At 41.3% G+C, this 21,898-nt stretch overlaps 1 protein-coding gene across 5 annotated transcripts in view; it reads left to right on the top strand.

Moving 5' to 3' along the window:
* Window positions 1-21,898, top strand: part of MARCHF2 (membrane associated ring-CH-type finger 2) — a 76,199-nt gene that overhangs the window by 2,121 nt on the left and 52,180 nt on the right. For 3 of the 5 annotated variants that reach the window (XM_069216630.1, XM_069216627.1, XM_069216628.1), the window contains exon 2: window positions 3,837-3,949. The exons of the other annotated variants lie outside the window; for them this stretch is intronic. The gene's annotated coding sequence lies outside the window, so the exon portion shown is untranslated. The remainder of the gene's footprint in view (window positions 1-3,836; window positions 3,950-21,898) is intronic. 5 annotated transcript variants of the gene reach the window in all.

The following is a 21,898-nucleotide window of genomic DNA, read 5'->3' as shown; positions in this document are numbered from 1 at the left end:
CATCTCTCACAAGGACTCCAAAGTGCGAAAAAATTCTGTTTAATATTTCTTTAAAACTTTCCATATCTTCCCCATGATTGCTAGACCTCCACATATATAATTTATACCTCTGTAACAAGTAGCTCGTAACTCTCTTCTCTATAGTTGTACCAAATTTACCTTGTAATTTCTAATCTCTGCCTTCCAAAAAATCGGGAGAAGAAACTGCAAGTGCGAACTGTTTTATAAGGCACAAAACAACAAAAAAATACATGGTGCTTGCACAGAAGTATTATCACAAGGACATTCTGGAAGATTTAAAAACAAGACATCTTGTTACAAGAGCCCTAAAAGAAAGTGCACTTTACTTAATTGAAGATGGATAAAGTGGAATCCATGCTAGGAGGCACAAATCCCCAGGAGATATGGCTCAAAACTTGGGGTGGGTGACCAGAGCAATGTGTTGCACTATCGTCCTCGTGCTTTCCACCTGAGCCAATTGCGTGTTACCCCTATGCTCCATAAACAATTTTCTGGTGTTCCTTTCATTAATAAGATCTGGAGTATGGAAATATTCTGGCATATCCAATTCGACAAAATATTGCTTTTTGTACTTTAACCACAAAATCGTGATCTTTTTATCGAAGGAAGCACAGTCCTTCGCAATCAACCTTGACTCAGACGAATGCCATATTTTACTCCACAGTAATATCGAAGCCATATTTATACTATCCTCCACAAAATGCATCCCTAATTTATTATGACATGTATAGGTTGCTGTACTATTTTGAACCAACAGTAGCCTTACTAAGAAACTATTTCCCATCCTCTGAATTCTCCCCATATTTACATGCTCCTGCCCTGTAGTTATCCACCGGGATTCTTTAGCTTTTATCTTACTGTAATGTTTCCTTTATAGGTTTATGGCCAAATTTGGACACATACATTAAAGTTGCCTCATTTACTTTGGCCAACGAATGTGATCCCAGATTCAATAAATGATCCCATCTCAACTCGGAATCAAAAGTAATATCCATATAATTTAATGTTTTAACTCTAACAAATAAAGGTGCTCCTGTAGTGTGAACAACTGATATCCTTCTTTGTTGATTTTAACAATTTTCTCCTTTTATTTTTATAATCGTTGCATGCTTTACGTATTATAATCATTATGAACTATTAAAACTGAAAACATCATCCAAAGTTTATGTTTACACATTCTTACATAGTCAGCATCAGCACTGCGTTAACATACATAAATTCCTCCCAGCGTTATATATTGTTTCAAGGACAAAGTATTGCAAAAATATTACGGCTGTCCTGCCATGAAGACAGCACCACCACTGTAAGTGAAGGTGGGTCCGATGTTGATTGGGAATGTTGCAGCCAAAAAAGGGAATGTTCAGTGGCAGAGAAAATGTATATGATGAACACATCTGGAGCGTTTGGCTCATCTAACCCACCGAAGGGAAAAAAGTGGGCTCCTCAGCGTTAAAACTGCCAGTGTGCAGTACAATTGAGAACCTATTTAGGAGACCCACCAGAGGGCAAAACTCATAATTGGCATATTGATGAGTAAGCTGGAACAGCCAGGATAGTCTGCCAAAACATGTGCCTGTGAACAAGGACTATGAGAGTCTGAAAATAGCAAGGCAGGAAATGATTGCAGTGAAAATTATCAGATTTGTGTTTGCCTTATTAATAAAAGCAGCCTCAACGAGGAGTGCATCTTTGTTTCAAGGACAAAGTATTGTGTGTGTAATATATATATATTACTACACCACAGCACCTCTGTGATAATGTGCACATACACAACCACAATTATAATTTAAATGTAGTTTGCACATTGCAGCCCCATTGACCCAACTTGCTTTTTACCCAAGACTAGTCAGTGTTGTGATGCTGGCCATATATTAGTAGACATAGTCTGTAGGCTACGTGCTATAAATTGTGCTCTGTGAAGCACAACACATCCCAGCGCTCTTGTTTGCTAAATACCGGACTCTGCTTTGCAAATCTCATACTCTGATATGCATCACAGCCCTCCCATCCTACCATGTTTGGCTTACAAACATTTTTGTCCCTTAATAATTTCAGAGAAGGAAACCCACTATGTACAGTAGCAATTGTGCTGTACTCTGTGTGAAGTTACTCCATATTTCTAGTGCAGAAACGCTAAGAAATATTAGAACTAACAGAAGAAAATTACAAGCTCAAACCCACAAAGTTCATTTGAGGACATTTGAACCTTCTCGTTTAAAAACGAAAACAGGACCTGGTGGAGTTGTTAGTGAAAACACAAGACTTTGATTTTGTAGTAAGTTGCAAAATGTGATTTTCTGTTTCCGTTTATAGTAGCAGTTTTCCCAGCCCACTTTGAAAACAGTTATACATTTCTTCTGCAAGTAGGAGCATTGTAGCATGCACATTGTGAATTTAATGATCTGATGCTTTTGCCTGTAGACACAAGGTCCAATAGTGTTTGTGTAGTGGGGTTCACTTACAGTCAGGGACACTTTTGTTTCCTCAGAACATCTTCTGTTTGCAGCCTAGTTACTATTACTACTGACAATACAGCTTTATGCAAATTAAATATCTGTAAACATACAATGTAACATAAGACCAGATGTCTGTTCTACTAGGCCCAAGATGGGAGAGCTTAGACAGCAATGTGGCTGTTGGATTGTAATGGTCAAACATTGGTCTGCATTGCTAAGCAATATGTACAGTATGAATGCACCACTAAAACAGTAACAAAGTCAAAATGCAAAACAATAAAAACCCTAAACTAAATTAGAAAAATAGAATACAATTTAATAAACAAAATGACACAAATCCCGTAAGGGGAACCAGAGATATGAATTTAAGTTTTATGTTGAAATATCATCAAAAAGCACAATGCACCAGTGATAGTAAATGGTCACAGTAGACCGGGACATAGCTGAAATTTCAGATGGATCACAATGGAGTGCAGGTCAGATACACTGTACAGGTTTGTCCTGGCCAAAGATGTTACCTTCTGACTTTGTCTTTTATGTCACTCAGAGGAGGCACTTAGAAACCCAAAGGTGTCAGGTAGAGGCCAGCAGCAGGGTCCAGTTGCCGCAGGTTAGTTGGGTACTTCCAGTAAAAGGTCTTTTGCAAAATGTTGTCACCCTGTAGCCTTAAAGGAAGTCAGCCAACTGACCTTTAGAGTCCACTTCTTTTTATTTGGTATAAGAGGGAACACATACATTCCTTTAGGATCTCTCTTAGGTCACTGACCGGCTATCTTTTGATCTTCTGCAAGCCCAGAAAGTGTTATGAAATTGGAGCCTGGCGGTGTTACATTTATACCTGGAACTAGTAAAATGGATGGGGTAACTCCTGGCACGCCCTATCCAATGGGATTAAAATTCCATTGCCCAAACCTATCTATGTTTTCAGCAGTTACCTTTTCCTTTACTGCAAACAGTCCCACAGTTACCTGTGTCAGGGCATTTTCAAGACAAAAGTCTTCGGCCCCACTAAACTTGGGCTTTGTGGTTTTGGTTTGTTTGTGGGGAGTGTACTGTAGTAATCCTAGTGTCCTCTCAAATTGAACACCAAAATCCCATTTGACGCAAACACTGTACCTACTGCAAACCCAGAGACTGAAATTTAGTAGGATAAAAGTGAAGTCCACCAGCAACAAGAGAGTGGCTAAACAAGAATTGTCCTAGCATCCTGTTCTCTTCCTTTCAGGTGTGCTTCATATGTTACATATTGCAAAACAGGCCTGTCAAGCAAGATTTGACACTGTAGTGTCACACAGGATGTACATAACCCCTACCATGCATATTTTGTAAAGTTCAGAGTATTCATCTCTTCCCATTCAGGTCAGTCTGTTGTTTGATCCTGGGAGGCATTTCACACGTTTGTCACACCTATGCAAGGCTGAGCAGAGGCTTGGAGAGACCTGCACTAATAAGCATTCTGACAGTTCAGAAAGGTAAAGGGTAACTCTAAAAGTAATTTTTCCTTATTTATTAAAAATCCAACTTCTCCGTTCAATTGAATGTTTAATGACTATTGATATAGTGGTTTGATTTATTATATACATTTAAGGGACATATTTAAAGCACATGCTAAAGCATATACAATTCTTATACAGTCTGTTTATAAACTTCAGTTTTATTTTCTGGCACTTCCACCACTTTTTTTGATTCACATCAGTACAACAATCCTTTGTATCAGTACACTGCAACAGTCAACCTCCAGACAACACGTTTCGTCTACCGGGATGCAACCCACTGACTTTATCATGGCTGAAAACAATGTATACAAGTACTCATTATAATAAAGTTAATTGATACATCACACAAAAGATATTTTCTTCAAGAAAACACTCCATTAATGTGCCTAGTCTGTCACCATTTCCCTTGCAAGTGGAAACCAATGATTAATATTGCATCCCTCTCTAGAAGAACATGTGCCTGTGTCCATGTAAATTAATACACTGACATGCAACATATATCCGTATAATAATGTTATGGTGTTGCTTATATTAAGAATATTTTAACATCAACATTTGCAACATAAGTAAAGGAACATGCAAAACAAATCACTTTGTAGAAATGAAATTCTACATTCAATTTCCATCATTGAATTATGGATAATATCAAATGTGAATAAATTAAACTATATCAGAATGGATTAAATAATTAATACACAAAAGCATTTGAAACCCACTGAGCCAAATGTGAAATCCTATTGCCAGCTCTACTCTCGTGCTCATGGAATTGGCCATTGTGACCTCTAGAGTGCCAAATTACTAACATACCTTTTCATGCCAAAATCCTTTCTACAAGTCTCTATGCATTCTAATTACTGCCAAAACACAATACCTTTTTTTTTAATGAAAAAACACCAAAGGCATTACCAAATGTGTGTTTACAGAGCTCAGGTTCACAAACTGATCAAAAAACACAAAAACGCACCAAAATAAGCAATCACCTTCAGTATTCTGTTGCAACAAAATTTGATTGAATAATCCACCCCTCCTGTTGGGGACCCATATCTTTGAAAAACCATGCAACTATCCCAATTACCACGGGGAGGCGCCCCAGACCTTTCAGTAAGATCAGCAACATAAGTAAGGGGAGTACACTTAGTATGACTCATCAATTCGCTAGTCTGATTTCGAGTCAGACTGAATAAAAGTAAATAGCCTAGACGTCAGACCAACCTGTCAGTATGCAAATTATTTTAGCAAAACTACGTAAGAGTAAAACACACTCTCAAGTTACTACTATGCATTCCTACACCTGAGTGACATATTACCTTGGTGAAACCCTGTGTTAATGACCCATATCTCTAAACATCCATGGATCGCTACTCTCATCACACAAATGCAAGTCCTCTAATCAAGGTCAGCTTAATACTGTGTGACTACACCCACTGTGAAGCAAAATAAAGTCTCTCCCTAAAAACCTACCGGTAAAGTTGTATCCAGAAAACACGAAGGGAGTATGCAATGTAATGCCAGTCATTCCACTAGTCCGTTTTCGACTTGGACTATATAAGGATAAACAACACAGATGACGGACTAATTAGTCATAGCAAAAATTTGTTTAAACAAAAACTGAGTAAAAGTGGTAGACAAACATAACAGACTCTAATGCACCGATCAAAAAGGTTGACATGTTGTCCGAAATCGCCATGTTGACCTGGTCAATTATAACAAAAATACGGGTCCCCAGTACAAGGGGTGGATTATTCTATCAAAATTTGGTGCAACAGAATTCTGAAAGTAATTGCTTATTTCAGTGAGTCATCGTGATTTTTTTTTAATCAGTTTGTGAATCCAAGCTTTGTAAACATACATTTGGTAATGCCTTTGGTGTGTTTTCACAAAAATAATTATTGTGTTTTGTCAGTAACTAGAATGAATATTCAGACTTGTTGAAAGTACTAGTAGCGCCTTTGGATTTTGGCATGAAAATGTATCTTATTCATTTGGCACTCTAGAGGTCATTATGGGCAATTTGGTGAGCATATGAGAGTAGAGCTGGCAATAGGATTTCACGTTTGGCTCAGTTGGTTCCCCATGTTTGTGCATTAAATAATTTGTCTATCCTGATATAGTTTAATTTATTCGCATTTGATATTTTTCATTATTCAGTGATTATTATAATTAGATATAGGATTTAGTTTCTACAAAATTATTTGTTTTGTATGTTTCTTTAGTTATGTTGCAAATATTGATGTGGAAATATATTTAATGTAATGAACACCATGACACTGTTATATGGATATATGTTGCATGTCAGTGTATTCTTACATGGACACAGATGCATGTTCATCTAGAGAGAGATGCAATATTAATCATTGGTTTCCACTTGCATGGGAAAATGTGACGGAGTAGGCACATTAATGGAGTGTTTTCTTGAAAAAAATCTCTTTTGCCTGATGTATCATAGATTATTATAATGAGTACTTGTATACATTTTTTCCAGCCCATATGAAGTCAGTGGGTTACATCCCAGTAGACAAAACATGTGTTGGCTGGCGCTTGGCTGTTACAGTGTACTGATACAGAAGATTGCATTGCTGATGTGAATCGGGAAAAGTGGCGGAAGTGCCAGAAAATAAATCTGAAGATTATACACAGATTTTATATGCTTGGGTTTGTGCCTTAAATGTGTACATTGACATGACAATCTTAGGATTGTGTGGATCTTAGGAGGTTTGGGGGTTTCCTCTCTCATAAGAGAACCCCCTCATAAGGAATTTTGGATGGAGTTAATGACTACAATAAGCTAAATAGGGTCTACTGTGAATGCCGGATTCTCCCACAAAATCACCCACAATTGAGATCTGGTTTAATTATTATTCTGTTTTCCATTCTAGATATATGTATATAGTGTTAGTATTTTAATTTATACTCTGGTTTTCTGAATGGCACATCTACACTTCTACAGTCAAAATAGCATTTGGCGCTTTGTCACTGTTACAACATGGTAAATTAACTTTCTATATGTCTCGCTTTTAAATATCAAGCATCCTACCTTGTGGGCTACAAGGCTTACAAGGGGGTGACTTACTAATACTTAAAAATATGGATTGTAACTATCCAAAGGGGTTTATTTATCAGGTTGAATGTTTACACTGAAATAGGCAACACAGTCTAGACCTGAAGCCATGTTTGCATTGCCCCTATAATGGAAGCCACAATAGGTGCTGCAGTATTTGGTGGCATTTAACTTCCTTGCCTTGGGTGCACTCTTACACCACATATTAGGGACTTATAGGCAAGTTATATATGTTAACCATGAGTAAGCCAGTTTAACTATGGTTAAATGGAGAGCACAGGCATTTTACTAGTGGTTATTAGGGATAAAGTGCACAGAGTTCTAAAGCTAGCAAAATTATAATGTACAACAGAAGGCAAAAGGTCAGCGCGATCTCACAGAAAATATGGATTCCCTACACAAACTTCTAACAAGTGACCAGCATACTGGGAGACAGGCAATATGCTGTGTCGCTTAGAGAATAGTACTGCCGGCATTGTAGTCAAAACTCTGTTGCCGAGATGCAATTCCTAATTAGTCTGGAGGCTGCATTTGCCAATGAAGCCCGCCTGGTCAGAGAAAGCCTGGAGACCGTACCTTTCATTCCAACGTCCTGTCTGCATCCAGGTTCGGAAGTTACTACTGCCAAAGATGAGAGCCACCACTCTAAAATCTCCTTGCATTTGAGTTCTGAGTGAGGCCACCCATGGCACCTGCAGTGTAAGAGCCTTTACCACAGATGCAGGCCAACTGCACATAGGCATGCTGCATCATCTTAACTGCAGATCCAGACTGCAGTTAACTGCATGGTTTAGACTATATCAGTGGTACGAAAGATCAACGTAGACTGAGGTCTGCAGACTGAATGCAAGAACTTTACAATATAAACTTTAAAAGGTCAAAGCAAACTAAACTCTTATGCACATCTATGCGTTCAGTGTATTTACTGTGCCTAATCAGTGGCTTTTCCTGTGTTATCTACCAGGGTTGATAGGCTCTGTGGAGCTCTGTTATTGGGTGATGGTAGTGAAGGGTGTAGCATGAAATTTCGCAAACAGGATCACATCACTGGAACTGAACGTCTTGATTACTCTGTGTAGTATTAAAGTACTTTATTTTAATCCAAAAGATAAGCATTTGGCTGAATGGTGTAAAGCAGTGGTTCCCAACCTGTGGTCCGGGGACCCCTGGGGTCCGCGAAGCCTCCTCAAGGGTTCCGCAACTGCTTAGAAAATTAAATATTAACAGAATAGGTCCCCAGCTTTCAGTAATGACTCACTGGGGAGTCCCCAGATTCCAATAATGATTCAGTGGGGGTCCCCGTATTCCAGTAATAATAAAGCGGGGGTCCACAGAAGTCAAAAGGTTGGGAACCACTGGTGTAAAGTGTCTAGTGATTGTTGAGTTCTGAGCTCACATTACCTATCTTAAGAGCCTTTGCATGTTCGCCATTGTTAACCTGAGCGTCAAGTGAAGAAACTGTGTACTTTGCCCAGTTTGTAGACCCATAATACAAAAGTCCCCTGGACACCAGTAGAAAATGATCTCAACCTCTAAAGTTGTTGCCCTTTAACACAAATTTACTATGTGGCACCCCAAATTGCATTTGACCTTGCTCAAGAGTCTTCTCTATAGAAAGGATATCTTTCATTACTTGTTTGATGTGTTTTACTCTGTGTTAACATCACCACCACCCCGTTATATGAGCAAGAGCACCCTCTCACTGGAATGGGCTCCTCCTCCCATGGTTCTCTCTGTGCCTATAAAAGTTGACCATGCATAAACATTGGTTTGTGTTTTTCTGCTTTTACTTTGGGCTTCCTGTCACTGAAAGCATGGGAAGGAGCTGAGACAGCAATCTGTGTACAGGCAGTTCAGTTAGAAGAAGCAGATGATGGGGCACTGTAGGATGTAGCCATTTGTATCTCAAAACATTTAAGCGAGAGGCTGCTCAAAGTCCTACACTGCTCCTTTTTTTCCCTTCATTATGTAAGATGGGCTTATAATATTAAATGTTGCCAGAAAAGGAAGCATTCTGATTGGTTGACCAACTCCTAACCTTCTATGAGTGCTAATATTGTTTTGATGAGGGTTTCAAGTAACTGTTAATAAGATGACTGATATGTTGATTATGACAGTCCAGTTTGGTTCTAAGAGGGCTATTCACTTGGTAATCGCATTGCATAGACCTTGACATGAGGATAACTCTCAAAACAAGCCAGTACGTTTCCATAAGTCCCCCTAAGTCTGTAGTGATTCTTTCTAAGGGTATTCCAGTTCTGAGGAAGACCCCTAGAAAGTGCCTTGCCCTGGGCTAAGACTCGGACTTAACAGGGCTTGGGAATGTCCCTCAATGTGAGATGAGACGGGCTTTGGAATGTCCCTCAGTCTCATAGTCCTATACTTCAAAGGAAGCTAGGATGTTTCTACTAGTCCCCATCAGCAGGCCTCGAAAAAATCATAAAAATGTAACTAGACCTGCAGGCTGAGTAACTTGAATAATCTACTGAGCCTAGCTGTAATGTACTTGACCCGTAAATAGGTCTCAAACTGTGTGATCTTAGGCAAATATTTTTGTTTGCAGAGTCACCTTTTTCTTCATTCACATATATTAGAGCACCTATAAATATGGAACTTCAGCATCACTGCTGTACAAAAAACCCTCTTTTGTTTGATTAAATAGGCGAAAAGCTTGCTCCATGTATAAAAAGAATCTTCTAGCCCATATATTGAAGACTCATGATCCACAAATTGCCTCCTAGTTTACTAATAGCATTGCCACCAGGGCAGGAGTGTTTTTCAGTTTGTTTAAATACTCACTTTTAATGAATATGTTACTAAAGTATGACGTGGTAGCACACTGCTGTTTACAGACAGTAAATTTCCAAGAAATGCCCCAAAACGTTCGCACTAACTTGCTGCTTTACTGATAAAACTATATAGTGTAATAACAATCTGTGAAAATTGGGTTTCAGAAAACATATGTATTCTTTGCACATCACAAAGTAAAGTGTTTGATTTGTTTTCATCCTATTATATTATTCAAACACAAGTACAAAAACTGGGCTTTCACAACTACTGAAATATATTTTGAAATGTTTACACATTTGACTTAGTTATTTAAATGTTGTTTGTCTTTACATAGCAGATCTGACAGTTCACCTTGTAAAATACTGGAACTCTGCAGTCAGAAGGAAAATTAATTTTAAGAAGACAAACTGACTTCTGAACTCTGTCTCTGAACACAGAGCAAATGTCACAAGATAAGAACAAGATTTAAAGGCATCTTTATAGCTCCTTCAGTTTGTCACTGAACAGAACACCTGTTCTTTCTCAACTTGCCAGAAGGGGCAAGTAAGTCCTAAAAATAGCTTGACCTGATGATAAAATATGACTAGCTATAGCAAGTGGATTTTTCTAGGCCTGCCATCAGTATGTAGTGAATGTATCAAATTATATTTCAGTTATCGCCAGTGGCTGAGGAAGAGCATGATAATGTCCTTCTCACTGCCTCCCTAGTTTGATACATAGAGTACAACCACCAATGTCTTTGTAAATTGGTGTGGATTATTGTCAATAAAAGATGCAAGATTCTTGACCTTTACTTTAAGATTATCCATTTGAGCATTGGCAGATTGTTATGCATACTTTTGAAGTCCATGGGGGTCATCTCACTAGATGTACAAGGAATTGTTTTCAATCCTTTCTGGTCCCTTTTGTGGTTTTGAACGTCTTGATGTGATGTTTTTGTCTACCAAGCTGAGTTGTTACACAGTTCGCCCTAGCCATAAATGGTAGAATGTAGACACGCTTGGCATCCTATTTTTCCAGAAGTTCCATTGTAGGTTTTAGGTATTGTGTGTTTGGACAACCAACAAACATATATATTCCTACTTCTAGAAGAGACTTCGCAACCAAATGGAAAATTAGTACTTGTTTATATTACTTTTTATCCACAGACTCTTTTGAAACATCAAGTGCGTTTGTTTTGCTATCATCCTACCATGACTTGTTTTAGTGTTGTTAGCTTCTCTTATCATGGGGTTTTCACATGTTGGATCAAATGAGAAGGGCAGCAACAACAAATACAGTGGTGGGTTGTCTTTAGGGAAATCATAAACTGTTCTCCCTTTCTTTCATCTTTGATAGTGCTAAATGTTTAACTTGAATGGACTTTAGTTTAAAAAAACTTTGTCGTAAAATGTTTATACTTTTTATTTTTTTTTGTTTAAATTAAAGTCTTAGCTACAAAAATATAAGTGCAGGAACTCTGGGTTATGGGATTTTTTTTGGATCCCTGTAGATTCTTTAACATCCCCTCACCCATAGCTGAGGAAATTTGACATTTGCAAGGCATTTTTGGTAAGATTATTTAGTGGGGCACACACGAGTCTAAAGAGTTTGTCTAACAGTCTGTGTTTTAGGTTTTTGTGTGTGATGGCCAAGCTTAGGCCCAAACTCTCCAGATATCCTCATTGCTACAATATGTGTAAGGTAAAATATTAATGTGAAGTATATGTTTTCTATCGAGCGATCGGCCCAGACACGTTAGTGGGTTGCCATTTTTATCCGAAGTGTGGGAATGCTGGGTATTCTTGAATTGAGATTTGTTTTGTATTTATTTATTTATTGAAAAACAATTGGGATCTTGTGTAGGTTTAGGAACTTTCCCTCACAGAAATATTAGGAAAATCTGTGATTTTAGCCAAAGTTTGACGTTTGCAAGGCTTTCTGGGCAAGAAAACCTAGATGGATCCATGTAAATTACACTACCCCTGGCTCTCCAGAGTATCTAGATTTCAAAAGTGTCTGGGTTCGGCAGGATACTCTGGGTGGCATAAAATACCAGTCCCAAATGCCACAGCAACACACATCACACTAGAATGGAACAATTTATAAGGTGAAAAGTTGATGTTTCCTTGCTGCATCTTGTGACTTTGCCTGTGTGGGCGCTACGCCATGGCTTCACACGAGGGGTACCATTTTTTTTTTCTATTTTTTTTTTTTTAGAGAAATGTAGCAAAACAGAATATTAGAGAATTTGTGAACATCAATTGAATTCTCTTCATTTTTGGCTTCCATATTTAAGTGTGCAAGAAGGAATGCGTTTTTCCTATTGCCATTTGAATCTCATGGAAGTATAAGTAACTGTGAATTCAGAGATGTACAATTAAGCACTATTGCTATATCTTAGGTATATTTTAAAAATGCATATGTTTCTTTCATACACATTTTTTCAATCATTAGATTTTACCATCTGATTTCGTACTTGATCAGTATTTAATAAAAAAAATCATTATACGCTAAAGTTCCATTGTGGGTTTTAGGTATTGTGTGTTTGGACAACAAACCAACATATATATTCCTACTTCTAGAAGAGACTTCCCAACCAAATGGAAAATTAGTACTTGTTTATATTACTTTTTATTCCAGCAGTTTGTTTATTTAATAAAATCATGGGCAAGTTGCATCATATATGACCCCAAGCAGAATTCCGAAATGTGTGTAGTTTTCATAAATGTGTAGCTTGTCCGAGTTCACCCATGAGATTAACACATTTTTCCACTTCAAAATTAAAGTTGATAGAAACCAAACTTAATTCTCAAAGTGATAGTTTTTCTGTTTTTTTTTGGGTGGGGTGGGGGAGTTTGGCTTGGTCTTTGTAGTTGGCAGAGGTAATTCTAATGCTTTTGCCTCATGGTAGGAGACATTCAGTTGGAGAGGATCCAAAAATATTGAAAATGAGGAGGTAAAATTAGAAATGGGTAATAACGTTTTCATATGTGAAAGTTTTCACGAATGGCTGCTTTTCAAAAGTAAAGGCCAAGGCAAGCATTTTAATCAGAATTCCTACAAACTAGACACTAATCAGCAGAACGTCTGCTTCTTTTAATTGAAGCCTTACTAGATCAATCAATCATCAATCAATCAAAAAAGAATTGTAGAGTGTGCTACTCACCAGTGGGGGTCTCAAGGCGCTGGGGTTTCCGCCTTGACAAAGTCATTAACTACTCCACCTCTTAACAGGACCTTAGCAAGAAGATACAGACCAGCACTGAGCGACCCCTAGTTTCTGCCTGAGCACCCTACCCACAAAAGCCTGGTCCTACAGGTCTCTTAATCCTCCAGATTCTCAGCTGGCAACTTCCCTTCAGCTCCGGCTAACAGAAAATCCAAGTTGTTGGAAGCCTGGTCCAAAACCTCTGTTAGACTTGCAGAGCTATCTCTAAAGTGGCTAAGTGCCTCATGCCTCCTAGGCAGTTACCGTTGTAACTTATGTGATATGGCCAGTCTAATAGCACTTGAACTGCCCAACAACCTTTTTAGCCTCATTTATGAAGATCATTTGTGATGGCCAGGCTGTCATGGGTCAGACCACTCTGTCTGACCTCAACTGTACCTATTCTGTTTCCAAAAGTAAGGAGACTTTAGTAGCAGAGTGTAGGCCGACATGGCTCAGGATATCAAGATTCTGAAAAGATGTCCAGCCACTCCCAATAGACCTGCTGTTTGATTTCTTCAAGCTTTTTGTGACACGTCAGACTCAGCCTTGGAACTCTTTAAGACCAGTTTGGCGACTGCTCGATCTCTGGATTTAGAGCCCCCCCAAAAAAAAGACAACCAGGGATTTTGCAAGTTCTTGGTGATTTTAGAAGAGGCCTCAACTTCTGCCAGCATCAGGCAGATATCTCACATCTGCAAGCCTATAATACCATTGTATGACAATATAAGGTCTGTGGAAACGGAAAAGGTCTAATCTCTTTCCAGCCAGTCATTTCCTTCTCCCCAGCCACTAGTGGGACACAGCTCTAGTGGGTCTTGTCGGAACATTCCGGTCATTTGCGAGGCCAGGCATCAGCTTTTCCAGAGCCTTGGATAACTATAACGTCGGAACAGTGTGTCCTAAAATTTGTGGACAAGGGGTAGGTCCTGTCTTCCTCCAGTCTTCTTTCATTATTCCTTCTTCCTATTTAGGTTCATGGCGGGGTTGTCTTCTATTTCTTGTTTTCCAGACCAGTCTGGTACCTGGGGAAGTATTCAAGAGGTGAGGAATCTGCAGGTAGATCAAGTAGCCACCAAAAATATAATTTCTGAAAGTAATTTGTTCTTCTTGTACAGCACTGTTTCCCCATTTTAAGTAAAAACTCAAAATCTGGTTCTGTTTATGCTGATATCTGGTTTCATTACAGGGTAGTACATAACCCCTGCTTTCTCTACAATCCCCAACACATTGGGGGGGGGGGGGGAGTTGGTTTGGATAGGTTTGAATACCGTTTGTGGAAGAACAATTAAGAAAGTTTAAGTGCTGACTGCCCCAAACATCGAAAAAGGGCTCGGCACAAAGCCCCAGCTTTTAAGGGGTCAAAAAATATACAGAAATCACAAAGTATAGATCAAAGCTAAGAATTAATGCTTTTAATTTACAGTGTCTTTGCTGATGCAACCTTTGTTTATTTGAAGACACAAGATGTTGAAGAATTTTAAGTGAAGGTACAGTGTTCTTCCCACAAATGTTGTCCCCCCCTAACAAAGCTTGGTATACAATAGTGCTTGGCACTTATCAACCCATGCATAGACAGGTTTATCCTGTAATGACAATGGCATCACCGAATCTAAAGGTATTACACGTGCTCATGTTAAAGGTTTCAGTGAGTGAATTCCACTGAGTAAAACGGTCAGGCTAAGCATGTTCAAATTTAATTTAATAGTAAATATCAGTTATTTGGAAGCCACTAACGATTTAATTGTCATGTTTTACTTTTGAGTATATTAACCTGTAATTTGTGTTGTTGACAGCTTGTATTTCCCATTACTTATTTGTCATTCCTTTTGGATTCACTTAGTACGTTGTAATTTCTTTACTTTAGTAATTATTCTGATCAGTGTTGACTTTGCGCCAGCCTGTTTTTATGCTTCCACTCATTGCATGGTTGACTTTCTACTTGTTTTTTTATGCCTTCTGTGTAGCGCTTTCAAGCCCAGTTGGGTGCAGGTTGAGTTTTCTAAGACAACAATGAAAATTAAATGAATGGTTGCATCCCTAAAATGTGATAACCTCTCCCTGCCCATCATGTCTTCTGCTACAGACTCAGTACTTTGTAAGTCCTATGGCCATGCACTGCGACCGTCTTTTCCTTTAAAACGACACCTTCCTCCTTTGAAAGACCTACATTGAAAGATTCAGTTGGCGGCTCATGCTTTTGAGCTCTTCGCATCCTTCCCACCTCGTCTTAATTCCTAGTCTTTCGAAAATGAGAATTCTGCCTTCTTTTCTTCTGGTCTGCCCCTGCGTGCAACGGTTGCATGATTGAGTGCACTGCCTCTTACAAAGTACCAGACCCACATATAACGGGAATACCAACCTATCATGTCTCCAGGTAGGAGCCATGACCGGGTTAAGAGTATTATTGACTCGAGAGCGGAGTGATGTTGGAATGCGAGGAGGAGGGAGTGGGTCTCCCCGGGGCCTCCTCATTCCAGCTGTGCTTGATCTCACAGTATTGCATTTAGGGTCAAAATCCTTGTCCACAAATGCATGTTTGGACTGCAGGGAACCAGTATAAATGACCTACATTTCCTTCTGACAAAATCTGAAAATACAGGAAAAGATTTGAATCCAGTCTCCACTTGGAGTGCACCAGACCAACAGGCCTCTTTTTGGGCTGGTAAATCTGAGATGGAAATTTGGAGCATTCCAACTTAGTATTTTTGACTCTACTTTTTTAAACAGAACTTAGGGTTTGTTTTCCAGGAAAAGGAAATGGGTTGTTCAACTATTGATACTGAGCCCAAATGATACGTTTTGTCAGAGAGGCACAAAAAGCAGGCTGCAGAATCTTGTACTGGAAAGGACCTTGGTGCTGGACTGAACAGGAAAGCCAGACTCCACTTAGTCGATGAAAGGTCGTCTTGCGGAGGGGGGAGATATACAACCTACAAGGAGAGCAGCATAGCATAGATTAGGCGTCTCATATTATTAAAGGTAGAGCTAGCCAGATGGGAACCTGTGCAAGTGATCTCTATTCCACACACACAGTTCTGTTCTATACTTGACAGCCTGCCGCAGTACACAGGAGGTAGGTCTTTACTGTGCAGAAGGAAATCCCACCGTACAACAGGGAGATGTACGCTATGCTGGTGTAACTCACTTTACAAAAGGAAGCTTCTCCGTATACCAATGAGAGCTCTGTATTGCACAGTAGGAAGATCCTTTATTGCCAAGGAGGACCTTTAGGCTTTACAGTCAAGACATGGATCAGGGTGTCAGACTTCCATGAATGGATTTGATTGGTGAAGGAAGTGGCTTTCTTTAAACTAAAAAAAACTATTGGCATAAGCAATGGTACAAACAGTGTGGCCACCTGACCTTCTTTTCCTGCGATGTATCTAATCGAAAATTGTGATTAAATTGTAAATTACACCTAGATCTAAGGAAGTCTGTAAATATCCCCCGCAGGGTTCATGCAGCAAGGACTCCATGGGTGTTGTAGCATGGCGTGCACAGGATTATTCTTATTTCAGGTGCCCTCATGTAATGGTTCCTAGTTCCAGAAGTCTGATAATTTGGTTGGTACACCATGAAGAAGGCATAAGGGGACACCAGTGATTCGGGGCTCAAAAGGCAGAGAAGGGTGTGAAGGGGCATGTGTTGAGCTGGTAGAATGGATTCGCCGATGGACCCACTTGCCTCATATAAAGCATAACCAGGATGGCTCTGATTGTGGTGATTTGAATGCAGTACAACACACTTTCTAGGCATTAAAAAAAAATCACATCCAACTTCACCCAGTTCTGACGTCGTTCTCTAAATGGCCGTAATGTACTAAAGCGTACCATGATGGTACGGGGGACAGTGGGGCTGCATAACAGGCACACTCTTGGCAGCGCTCTTGAACGTTTTAATTTGTCCACTATAGAAGGTCTAGAGCACCTTCTGTTTTGTGAAGTGTTAGGCTGTGACACAGTAAGAGTGAACCATTGTAATGTGATTCTGCAGTGGAAGGAAACTTACTTGAGACTCTGGTATGTAATATTGTAATGCGTTGAACTGCGACCCCCCTTAGACAGAGGCTAAGCAAATCATAACAGCGCCATAGTTGAAACTAAAACGGAAAACAGCAAACCTAGCAGTGGGAGTTAAGACTTCCCTCAATCCCTAGCTTGTAATTCCAAGAACCATCAACCACCCCCACATCTGAACACTACATTCAAGAACCCTCGTCACAATCCAGGATTTACCATTCAAATGGCTTCCAAAAGAACCACAGTCCTCACTATCCTTGCAGTCTCTTTTCCACAACTGCATGTGTTGCTAATCCTGAACTCTTGCATCAGACTAGGCTACAACTTTGATATCTTCTTCGTAATGGAAACCTGGTTCAACTCGAGAGCTCTTTTTACATGTTATGCCACTCTACTACTTCAGCATAGCATGGGTTTGCAGTAAAACCCAAGAACACAAGCTCTGCAAATACTCACAGGCCCACATACATACTTTGTTTGATTTGGACGTTCAAGTTCTTTACTGTTGAAAAAAATATATTATTTGAGCAAAGAAGGAGGGTACAAAATGGTGTCTTGAATATTTGTGGCACTGAAATTAATGTAATGGGTGAATGTGACTAATGTCTGTGTACACACTTTCTTGGGAAATGCAGGTTTGTATTTTACGTGTTTTTATTGTCTGCTGTCAGTTTTGCATTAAAGACTGAAAAGCATAATCCTCACCTACAAGTCCCTAATAGAACTGAACATTCTTGACACATGAGCTAGAAGAATCTTTATTCCTTCCCATGACACAAGCTGTTATTTTCATGTGTTTTTAAAGAATTTTGTCCCTAATGCTTTAGGAATTGTTTTTACTCCCTGTGAGAGCTACTATGTTTTGTACCTATGTGCTTATTTCCAGTCTGTATTGTACTCTGTTGCTTTGTTCTCTATATTGTATGGTGGTCTTGTAATGCCTTTTGGGGAATTTTCCATCCTAAAAAAGATGTTAAAAATGTCCTAATGAAATACATTTTTATGTAGAGGATGTCCTGTTTGCCATGGTTCTGCACTCTTTAAGGTATGGATAATGTCTTTGCCGTGAGAAATAGGTAGAGGTCTCTCCAAGGATAATGTTGTGCAGATGCAACAGAAAAGGGCAACACTGCTAAGCAGTTGAGGGTGATGGAAGAATGTAAATGTAGCTCCGGAGAAGGGTGCTGTCTAACTTTGCTTTATTCCTTTTGGGTTACAGGTATTGAAACGGTTGATCATAGAATAGCAAATATGTATTTTGTACCAGGTTTTCTTAATGAAGTGGTCTCTGGGCTTGCCTGACGATTTCTAGTCGGAAATGTTCCACATTGAACCTCGAGTTTTGGGTTTGCTTTGTCTGTTGGAAAATGTTGCTTCACTCTTGGCTAAGCAGCCATGTTCTCCACAAGACTTTGTGCCCTCTCTGACGTTCAGCATGAGAAGAGATTTGTAGAAGAAATGCTAAAGAAGGCATTGGATCCATGTGGAGAACCTGGTATTTGTATGAAAGAGCAGGTCCAACATTGTATCCGTTCTTCAGAGTTGGATTAGTTGTCTCTTTCATCACCTACTTGGGTTCTGTTAGCCTTCCCTAAATCTGTGTTCTGTGTGAATCAGCTAAGTGATGGAAGGAAGTAGGTAGTTTGGATGGCATCAGCTCAACCAGTTCTTTTGGCTGTCATTTTATGGCATTTCAGTATATCTTTCTTTTTTGAGGTTTTCTTTTTGTGATTTCTGCTGTTCTCTCTAGGGTTAACTTCTAAATGTTCAATGAAGCCCGGTTCCATTGCATTTTAGTACATGTAAACAAATCAGACAGTGTGTTTAAACCCACTCTGAGTAGGACTGTTCAGTGATGTGGCTTGGAAAGTCAAGATTTTCTGATGGATACAACTACCTGTGGATTCCTCACCTAATGAATACTCCCATGGCGCCAGCATTCAACGGAAATCTTCTTCCTAGTCTCTGCACGTCGACGAGGACGTCACTCTAGCCCACGCGACGCCGTCTGACGTCATACAGGCAATAAGAGGTCCTCGGCGACGTGCCGACGTCAGTTCCCTTTTTTCCGTGCATTCGAAACGGTTATCTTCGAGGGAGCAACTGTTACTTTCGTGGTTACAGTGTATTTTTTGCTGCGTAGTCCTTCGCTGCAGTAATAATGTCGCAGAGAAAGTCAGGTTTTAAGCCTTGTCGTGAGTGTGGGGGCAAGATGTCAGTTACGGATCCTCACTCCGACTGCCTTTGGTGTTTAAGCTCCGACCACGACGTCTCGACTTGCGATTCATGCCAGCACATGAATCCAAAGGCCCTCAAGGAATGTGAGGCGAAGTTGTTTATGGCGAAGTCGAAGAAAGAAAAACATCATAAGAAGTCTTCTTCGCCAAGGCATCGGCGTCATCGAGACTCCCGGGAGGTCAGTCCCACGGTCACGCCGCATCCATCGACGCCGTTGCCCTCTCCGGCGTCACCGACTTCACCTGGACAGGCGTCGGTGATTGAAGTGGTGCAGCCTCTGGTGTTGTCTCCGGCGTCGCAGACGTCGAGGCCGGCGTCGGGGTCGCCTTCGATACAGGCACCCCAGTATCCGGCTTTTCCCACCCCTGGAGCCGATAGTACCGCATTCCTAAATGCGATGTATACCATCTTCCAACAGATGGCTCCAGGGGGTGCTCTGGCTGGCCCTTTGGCCTTTTCATTGGGTGATCCTGCGCCTCTACGGCCGGCACCCTTTATGCCCTTTCTCCCTTTTGGGAACGTGGGCTCGGCGCCGGTGTCGGCGCCGGTGGCTTCAGAGGGATTGGCCCCGGAGATTTCCATCCCGTCGATGTCGGGATTTCGTCCTGTGACTCCGGTGGGTCCATCCGCTCCGAGTGCTCTTTCATCGGCGCCGAAGTTACCTGTGGCGCCGGACGCGGCGTCGGTGGCTTCTGAAGATCGGCGCCGATCTTCGGCTTCGGCGGAGGCATTGTCGACTCCGTGTATCGAGCAGAGGCTTCATTCGAGGAGACGTGCTCTCCGTTTATTAGAGGAGCAGGAGTACCAACGAGTCCTGGAAGAAGGAGAACTAGAGGACTCAGGTGATGGACTGCATGGTCTAGATACAGCCAGTGGGCTGGACACTTCCCCTGAGTGGGATCTTTCGTCTCCAGGGGAATACACGGAGGAGGCTGCTTCCTTTCACGCAGTGGTACGGAAGGCAGCTAGTTTTCTGGACCTGCCTTTGCCGGTGTCAGAGACAAAACAGAACCTTCTGACAGAGGTGCTTCATCCTGCCTCAGCTGCGGCAGAGCCTCTATTGCTGTTTAATGACGCTTTGCTGGATCCGGTGCTAGAGGTGTGGAAGAGACCAGTATCTTCCCCAGCGGTTCATAGAGCCGTAGCCAGGAGGTATCGAGCTGCACCAACTGACCCTGGCTTTCTTTCTAGGCACCCTACACCGGAGAGCTTGGTGGTACAGGCTTCCTGTTCATCCAAATCAGCGCCTGGTTCTTTCCCGACGGTGCCTGGGGACAGGGACTCGAAGAAACTGGATGCGCAGTCCAAGAATTTTTTTTCGTCCTGCAGTCTGGCGTTGAAGGCCACCAACGCAACTTGTATCCTGGGGAGATATATTCATGCTCTTATGGATGACATTTCCTCATCATTTACGGAGCTTCCCCAGGGTCTTTTGGATGTTGTTTCAGATGCCCAGGCTGCCGCGACCCAGATTATTCAGTCTGGGCTGGACACGACCGACTCGGTGGCCAGAGCGATGGGCACGACTGTGGTGGCAAGGAGACAGGCCTGGCTCCGTAATTCGGGGTTTTCTGCGGATGTGCAGTCAACCCTATTGGATCTCCCTTTTGATGGGGACAAGCTGTTTGGCGCCAAGGCAGATTCGGCCTTGGAACGTTTTAAGGAGAGCAGGGCCACAGCCAAATCGTTAGGACTCCAAGCTCCTTCTTCCTCTGCCTCTTCCAGGATTTTCAGGAGGTTTCGGGGATTTGGGCGTGGCTCTTCCTCCTCTTCCTTTCGGGGGAGATTCCCACAACCTGCCTCTTCCCATCCCTATAGATCTTTTAGAGGGAGAGGGAGGGCCCGCACCAGAGGAGCCTCTCAGCAGCACTCTGCCTCTTCCTCGTCCTCTGGAGGGGTGCAGCAGGGAAAGCAGCCTTAGGCTTCCACCATTTCCCACTCACTCCTCTCCTGTAGGGGGAAGATTACAGCATTTTCTCCGCAAGTGGAAGACTATTACAACGGACACTTGGGTTCTCAGTATTGTGGGAAAAGGCTACACCCTTCCCTTTCGGGAGTTCCCGCCCCTCATCCCGCCCCGCCCATCTTATTGTTCAGAAGAACACCTCCTGTTGCTAGAACAGGAGGTACAAGTCCTCCTTTCAAAGGGCGCGGTAGAGTTGGTCCCAGAGCAGGAAAGGGGTCGAGGTTGTTACTCAAGGTATTTCCTGATTCCCAAGAAGGATGGTCGGTTGAGACCAATCCTGGACCTGAGGATCTTGAATTGGTTCCTCAAACAGGAAAAGTTCAAGATGCTGACCCTAGCTCAGGTGCTTTTGGCGTTGAACAAGGAAGATTGGATGGTGTCTGTCGACTTGCAGGATGCTTACTTTCATATCCCGATACTCAAGTCACACAGGAAGTATCTCCGGTTTATGGTGGGATCGCGGCACTATCAGTTTGCGGTCCTTCCGTTTGGTCTTACTTCAGCACCTCGAGTCTTCACGAAGGTGATGTCGGTGGTTGCGGCAGAGCTCAGAAGGAAGGGGATAGCAGTATTCCCTTACTTGGACGACTGGTTGATCAAAGCCAAGTCTCCGGAGCTTGTGTCGCATCATCTGCAGTCAACGACTCAGTTGTTGTTCGAC

Source organism: Pleurodeles waltl, chromosome 12, assembly GCF_031143425.1.
Source record: "Pleurodeles waltl isolate 20211129_DDA chromosome 12, aPleWal1.hap1.20221129, whole genome shotgun sequence".
Taxonomy (NCBI): domain Eukaryota; kingdom Metazoa; phylum Chordata; class Amphibia; order Caudata; family Salamandridae; genus Pleurodeles; species Pleurodeles waltl.
This window is presented reverse-complemented; position numbering and strand designations above follow the sequence as displayed.